General features: G+C 31.7%; 2 long non-coding RNA genes across 2 annotated transcripts; both read left to right on the plus strand.

Annotated features, from left to right (window-relative positions):
- Nucleotides 1-1457: 1457 nt before the first annotated feature.
- LOC146919696 (uncharacterized) lies at nucleotides 1458-4099 on the plus strand. The gene is made up of 2 exons (XR_015011585.1): nucleotides 1458-1617; nucleotides 3767-4099. It is a non-coding gene; the product is annotated as an uncharacterized LOC146919696 (long non-coding RNA).
- Nucleotides 4100-5036: 937 nt separating this feature from the next.
- LOC146919697 (uncharacterized) lies at nucleotides 5037-6838 on the plus strand. Its single transcript, XR_015010680.1, has 4 exons — nucleotides 5037-5199; nucleotides 5452-5627; nucleotides 5744-5788; nucleotides 6431-6838. It is a non-coding gene; the product is annotated as an uncharacterized LOC146919697 (long non-coding RNA).
- Nucleotides 6839-8275: the final 1437 nt, after the last annotated feature.

Below are 8275 nucleotides of genomic sequence, written 5' to 3' on the forward strand. Positions count from 1 at the left end.
GCAACTTAAGCACCCCGCGATATTTGTGCTCTTAATTCATTAGAGAACTACAAAAATTAGACTTGCCAAAAATGTCATGTGGACCAACGTTCAAAATTACATGTATGAATCAGAATAAGCAAGTTTAAGTCCCACAACACAAACACTTCACTAACTACACAACAACACTTTTATGAGATACATTTCTTGATCACAAAGCTTAAATTAAATTCATCAAGACACACGCTTAAATTGAATTCATTAGACACACATAAGTATTAATAAATAAAGTATGAAAGAGGTAAAAATTAAATAATTAGATTGATGTATTAACATGCAAGCAAATGTATCTAAATAATTTATTTCTCAACTTTTTTTTTTGGTTGATTCTCCACTTTTATTTTGTTTTCCTTTTCCATTTATCATATCATATAATCCTAAAAACTATTAATTGAAATTAATAAATCATTGGAGTACTGCGTCCATTTCTAATTTCTAAAACAAAGATTTTAAATTAAGATGGCCTGTTTTAGTGTGGCTAAGATAGAAGGTGAACGAGTCCTAATCTTAATTCTAACAAGTTGTTGTTATCTGCTAGCTATTAGCTGCATAATCCTATTTATCCTGTTTGGTTGATCAATGTGATCAACAATATTATTCGTGTTACTGAATGTGGCAGTGCTTGGTATGCTTGTATTATTATGGTTTAGTGCATAACTAAAGACATATGTTACTTGATGTAGCTCAAGTAGTGCCATCTTAATAACAAAATCTAATTGTAATGCTTATTTTATGATAGATGGCAACAAATGTTGATAGTAGTGTTTCATGGTGATATCATTGTTTTCAGCCAACAAAAGTGACCTGGATACATATTCTTCATTTAGTTAATAATAACTAATACCATTTTCTAGATAATTTTTTATCCAAAAAATAGTTTCTTCACCATTACCTAATTTTCTATATAATTTTTCAGCAAACCAGCCTCTTTTGAATCCCCACACTCCTATCTAGATAGTTGTAAATCGTCTGATGGATATTGAAAAGTTTTTGAGAACAGTGTTACTCATTATCACAAAAGTTTAGAATTGTCGATGCCAAATTTAGATTGGAGACCAGCAAAAGATCAAAATAACAATTAAAATATTATTAATCTCAAGAATCTTGGACCAATCATTCTTATTCTTATCATACTTATATCTAATCTTTGTTAACAATGCTAATAACTTTGCAAACCCTAAACCTAAATGGTTTTGGCTCCAAAACAAGGAAGACCGTTGGATCTCATCATTTGGCTAAGCATGCATCTCATCCTTTGATCTAATCTGAGTCAAACTTTCAAATTTGATGTATATTTCCTATGGTTTTGACTCATTATTATCCTCCAATTCCCAAATTGACTCCACACTTATCGATGCCCACCTCTTTCTCCTTCATTTCTAACGTTCTCTTCTCTCCTCTCCCATTATTCCTTCTAGCCTGCTTTGACGAGGTCGGCGGTGGAGTGGCGAGATCCTCAGATAATTCCAACGGTGGTATGAAGGTCATGGTGTGATTAGACAGGAACTCAGAAACTGTTGATGACCCATTTCTATTTGTGAAATTATTGATTATACAGGATATTGCATCGTTTAGTGGGTTAGTCTTCTTCTTCCTTACTTTGCTCAGTTTGTGCTCAAGAATTTATTTATTATTTAAAACCGTAATCATGTTCACCATCCCTACTTTGAACATCATATTTGCCTGTGAGATTGATTGAATTCTCTGTTTATTTTCGTTTTAGTTATGGTGTTTAACTATTGTTGTAGTTGGAATATATTTTTGGTCAAACTCTAATTTGATTTTATTGTTGCTTCTAAGCTCAATCAACTTTTTATGTATTTTGGGTTTGCCTTTTCTTTTTTCCCACGATGTCGTTTCTCTTCCTTTGTTTCTTTGCAAGATTAAATTCCATCTTCAATTATTGTTGTTTTTTTTTATCCTATTCATATATGGATTTTTATTTCAATCAATTGCAACCTTGGTTTTTTCTTTTAGTTTTAGAATATGATTTTGCAATTTGGTTTTCAAGGGTTTTACCGTAAAAGTGTACATGTAGAGACTACCTGCCGATGAAATTCGTATCAAGGAAAGGACCCTAGAGTCACGACCCTCTGTGTTCAGTAAAAAGGAAGAACACGGTTGAATGAATTCAATACAGGTGCATCCAGATAACTATATTAGGAAGACTGGATTCATTGTTGACGGTGTATCGTGTGATTGCAAGCTAAACGATATCTCTTGAATTTCATTTTTCTATTTGTTTTTAGGGATTTTGAGGGGATAATCATGATATTTTGAAAGCTTATGAAATTTTTTTATTTTGAGTTTGATTTTATATGCCCACCGATCTTGATTTATATATTTTGGGGGTTGAAAGTTTGATTTTGTGTCAATGTTAATAATAATCTATAATTTGTGTTTTCAACAGTCCTTTTTGTGTTCTAAGGTAGATAGTAGAAATTGAATTGTGAACAGCATGGTGACTTTTGTTTAATTGTTTCTTATGTAATAACCTTTGAGAAAGATCTATTAACAAACCACATAAGATGATAAAATACCATGTTTTTTATTTCTGTTTTATCTGATACCGGATTTTGTCTCTATTCTGGATCATGATGTTTAGTTTATTTTCTTGAAACTATTGCTGTTTTCGGTGTACTCTTTTTTGAACCTAAGACCTAAGTGTCTCATATACTATCCTTTCATGTTGCTGTCAAATAATTTGTCTGAATGAATCAAAGTTTTTTCTGATATTAATACTTTTGCTGATTTCGGTTTTACCTATATGCAAAGTCATTTGCGTTTGAGAATTGGTGCTTTGAGGCTTTGATTATAAGCCTATTAATTCAGACAAGATATTGGAGTAAGAATTACATTCATAATGAATGCGAACCGGGTGTAATAACAATAAGTTATGTGCTGGTGTAGATGAGGGATATGTGAAAGATATCATATTTAAGTTTTATAGTCTATAAATGAAACATTGCTAAATCCTATGGATGTGTGATCAGGTTCATATCAGCCACTAAAAGGGTTGTCCCACCGATAACAAAATAATTTCTATTCACTAAGTATGCAACTTATTTGAGACTGTTTATGACTAATATCGTTACGGGACCTTTCCGTCAATATGTCTTTTGATTATATGTTTTATGACATTGTTGAGACATTATTATATGCTCCAATAGTGATTGTGTATGTTTAGTATTGCTAAGCGCATTGTTAACGTATTCATAGCCATTCGCCGTTTATAAGAGATTAAATTTAACTCATTCATAGTGCTTTATCAATAATTTACATATATTATATAGATCATTGTGTTATGTTTTTAAAAGTCTACAATTTTTCTATGCTTAATTGAAATAAATGTGCCCCTGTTGGTAGTTATTTTAAATGTTGTAGAAATGTGAAATTGAACAGCAAGAAGACAATTTATCAATCTAACAATTAAAGTCTTTGTAAAATCAAGGATCACATATTCTGCAGTGCGCTATAAATGTATGTTGATTGCAAGTTGCAACTATATCAATTTGTTTTGAGTTGTAAGTAAAAAGTAAATATTGGGATTTTGAGTCTATTTTGGCCATTTTGATCAATTTGTAAGGTATCAACCACTGTTTGAAAGTTCTTTCTTTGCTTGGTTTTATGATTTTCCAAGGAGCATGACTTTGTGTAGCTAATTTAGATTGATTTTGTATATCGAATCGTTGATAGAGCTATTCTTTTGTTGCACATGATTTGGTAGATGTGGCGTGTATTTATATCCGTTTCGGACTGGTGTGGCGCCAACATGCCTTCAAAATTATAGGTATCTCAACCAATAATATGCATAAAGGAATTGGAAGCGCCTAACACTTCAACAGACAATTAAGTACACTTTATGGCATATGTTGATGGAAGTGGTGGAGATTTGATGATCGTTAAAACAGCTTAGGGGACTTATGTTGATATTTACTATGACAAAGGTTTGTAGTATGGCAATTTGTGAAAAGTTGTAATGAGTATTGTAATTGTTAGTGCTGGCACAATTATGCTGTCTCCATGCTTCTTTCATTAGTAATGTTAATTTTTCATTAAATAGCCACGTTTGAATGCAAACTTGATTATTTTTTTACAATCAAACAAACTGATATAGTTGCAAGGATGAGGTAAACAGAAAGCTTCATAAGAAATCTCTAAAGTGTATGATTTTTGGGATTTGATATTCTTGAATCCAACATCCACTCTACCAAGATAACTCTAAAAGTTGGATCTACTAACTTGATGATAAAAAGTCAGTTTTTTTATAAAACAAAAAGGCTTAACACTAGCTTCTATCCAAACCTACCAACTCTTCATACTCAATTAGATACAAATTTAGAGTGAGATTTCACAATCTGAACTTCTATCCAATTATGGATCATGTTAGTTATCTTAATAGTGTTTTTATGTGTTATTTACTATACATTGTCTTTGAATTGGATTCTTAACGATAATTTTATCTATATCAATTCATGACAGTAATATATTTTACATATATCTCGCCCGTACGACGCACGGGTGTGTGATCTAAGGACATAAAATATTGAATCATTTTGTTTTTTATGTAATAGATCATATTGCAATATATCAGCTTCTCCATTTTTAATGTCCCGGGCGGTAGCACGGGTAAAAGTACTACTCCCTCCGTCCCGGAATAACTGACCCATTTTCTAAAAAAAAGTGTCCCAAAATAACTGACCCATTTCAATTTTCAATACAACTTTCATCATTCCCAATACAATATAACACTAAATAATACTACTTTTATCATTCCCAATACAATATATTCCACTTTCCCCTTTATTTATACATTTTTCTTAATCTGTGTGAAAAACCAAAGTAGGTCAATTATACCGGGACGGAGGTAGTAGTTCTTATTATAAAAGCTTATTAGGTTAAGCTATTGCTTAACCCTAATCACAAGCCTAATTTCCCTCCAAGGATGACTTCCCAATCTTACACAACAAGCCGCATGTAATTAATTAATTGTGTCTGACCTTCCATATCCCCTCAAATTTGAATTTGAATTTCCCTCCTCAAAGCAATTAATTCGGCACTAATCTCAATCATTATCTTTTCATGTTCCCAAACGTTATTTACATCTGTAAATCTTTTACACGTTTCCCCTAATTCTCATTATCTCTGATGAACACCAAGGTGGCTTCATGTCTTCCTCTCACACCTTTGTACATTTCAATGAATTTTTGTCTTTAGTCTCCAAACCATCCCATTCATATGCTTATTCAATTATTGTATGTTTTATTATTATTAGTATTATTTTGAAAGAGGGAGTTGTTGCAACCAAAATGGTGCTTTTATGTTCTATCGGTAATTTAAGGTTATTCATTATTCATTTCCTATATCCATTCCCCCTTATTCTTTTCCATTTGTTCGATTGCAAAATTGTAGGTTGTAGTGGATGAGCAAAAGGGCAAATTCCTAATCACATCTCTTTATTTTCCCATTCATCTTTTCAATACACAATAGTGCCATACACACCAATATCGTCCCACTTCAGCAAATTCTCAGCGTTCTCAATCTCATTGTGGGTTTTATAATTGCATCTCTGTAGCAGTTTTTGAGAGGTATCATTTCTTACCCTTGAATCATTCATTTTTGATATTTTTTTTAACTTTCTGATTTATAGTTGTTTTGTAATATTAAACCCATTTGGGGTTTTTATGCCATTGATGCAAGCAAGGTCTTTTTGATGGTCATGAATTTGATAATTCTTCAACAATTCAAGGTATGTCCTTCAAATTTAATGCTATTCTTATTTTAATGAACCGTCAATGAGATAATTTTTTGAATTAAGTTTCGAACTAATTTTGAGTTGGTTAGATTTGATGTTTATGCATGTATGCCAATCCGTAAGTGTGCATGACCCATAAAATTAAAAAGATTAATCTGGTGCTATGATTTTTTGAATCTATATCGAACTCGGTACTCCAAAGTTTATAACACTCGCACACAATGCACACCAACCAATTGTGTCTACCTTGAATGATGTTTGAGAAAGAGATACATTTATACAAGTTTAGCAACATACAAGGATAGTCTGAGTTCTTTTTCATTTTTGACACTACTGGTCTGTAATTGGACATGATCTTTTTACTCATCTGCTGTTGGAGGATTGATGTGCTATGAGAATCCTAAAAATAAGATTAATGTAGGACATGCTAATGTAGAGGATTTTTGGGGTGCGACCTTCAAGGTAAAAAAAAAAAGAATATATGTTAAATTATGTGACCAAGATCATAATTAAAGTTTCCTTAGGTCATAAATAATGTCAGTGATAAATATATATATTGATTGTACTTATTTAATTTAATCTGTGGTAAATGTTGCTCTCTTTAAATGAAATTGACTTCTAAATATTATGTTACAGGTTATCAAGTGGAAGGGGCAGCAGTTCTTGCAGAGAGTGGACCTTTTTATGAGTGAATGCTTTCTTAAAGGGCAATGTAATTAAGTGGCTTGAGATATTCATGCCTTTTTACTCTTGAGATATTCTCTATTTAAGCAAAACATTGGCTATCTCATGTTTTGTTGACTTGCTGTTGCGGATTTATCAGGCATTTTTTCTCTTATGGTGTGGTTTTGTTGTTGATTCAACTGTCATTTTTCTGATGTAACAGAACAGAATTTCGGCTCCTGTTTTAGTCTGATGTAGCTAGAGATTTTGTTAATAAGGCTTTTGGTATGCGTATTTGTGAATAATGATTTTGTATGTGTATTGGTAACTTTCAATAATTGATCGAGTATACATATTTTAGTTTAACTCCAACAAAATAAAAGTTCGACATGTGTGAATGTAATGTATTAGAAATAGGATTCGTAATAGTTTTTCTTTCTTTCTCTCTCAAAACTATTTTTTTGACCACTCTTCTGTATATTGTTCAAGTGCGTGTTGGTTTTGATTAATTAGAGATAATGTATACATGACTTCTTTATCTTCATGGAATTGTGAAATGTGGTGTTTAGCTGGAGGTCTTTGAATAAGTGTTGTTTTGTAAACTTTTGTATTGTCTCAATTAGCTACTGATTACGTACTTTAATGTCACCATCATTTGCTGTTTTTATCCATTTTCTACATATTATGATCAATGTTTTAGTTTTTTTAAAACGCAACACTATAACCTATTCATATACATGTAATATATAATAACGTACTACTTATGTGCGTATGTTTCACTTGGTATGACTCGTGCGGAGCACGAGTCGATGGTCTAGTAAGCCTAGAATTGACTTAATGAAGAAAATACGAGGGAATTAAGCTAGGGTTATTACATACTCCAATAAGCTTTAGATATAATATCTTGAAATTAGAAGATCCATTTATTTATTTATTTTTACAAAAGTATGTCTAATTAAATAAGAAAAATTATAATAATAGAATAAAATTATTATGTTCAATTTATTGGTGTTGTTGCATGGAAGTGTGTTCGAACCGTTACTCACCGTTTCTTCACCTTTTAAAAAATGAAATGTGATATTCTATCCACTTTATTACTTAGCCAAAAAAAAAACTTATTGGCATTGTTGTAGTTCTCAATTTCGAAAAATGGAAAATGTGGGATAAGAAATTGTCAAATATAAAGTCGCAACATAACAAAAATATTTAGCACCAATTGTTTTTGGGGTTAAATACTAGTATTTTTTTTCCTATAAATATATAAATTTTTTATTTTAGTCTTTCTAAAATACATTTTAGTTAACACTTTTTTCTCTCTTCTCTCCTTCTCAAACCCTAGACGTCACCCCTTTCTTCTTCTTTTCAGAGGGGTGATTTAGGGTCAATTTTGACCCAAAAACCACCCCTCCGAATTGTTTTTCCTTCTATCCTAATTGAATAAGTGATTTCACATATTTTCTATTTTCTTTCGTTTGTTTTTGTGATTTCGTCGTCTCTAAACGACTCTGTTTGTTTTGATTTCCCGTCTTTGTGCAGTGTGTTTTTGATTTCCCGTCTTAGTGCGGTGTTTATTTGATTCAGGTTGAAAGATTAGCTTTGAGCAAGTGCAGATCCGATCAATGACAATGACTTTGACGTCGTCGACGTTGCAGATCCGGAGACATGAGTATTCTTGAGACATGAATATAGTCATATTAGTCATATTTGTAGGCAGAGGTAGTTTGCCGTTTTATGCTATTAACATGGATGATGTGAGTTTGTTCACAGATTCATCCTTTTTGTTTTTAGCGAATTTGAATTTGTATTGTATCGATGCAC

The sequence above is a fragment of the Medicago sativa genome, chromosome 5 (genome assembly GCF_051527215.1).
Source record: "Medicago sativa cultivar Bolivia chromosome 5, Bolivia_mono, whole genome shotgun sequence".
Taxonomy (NCBI): Eukaryota; Viridiplantae; Streptophyta; class Magnoliopsida; order Fabales; family Fabaceae; genus Medicago; species Medicago sativa.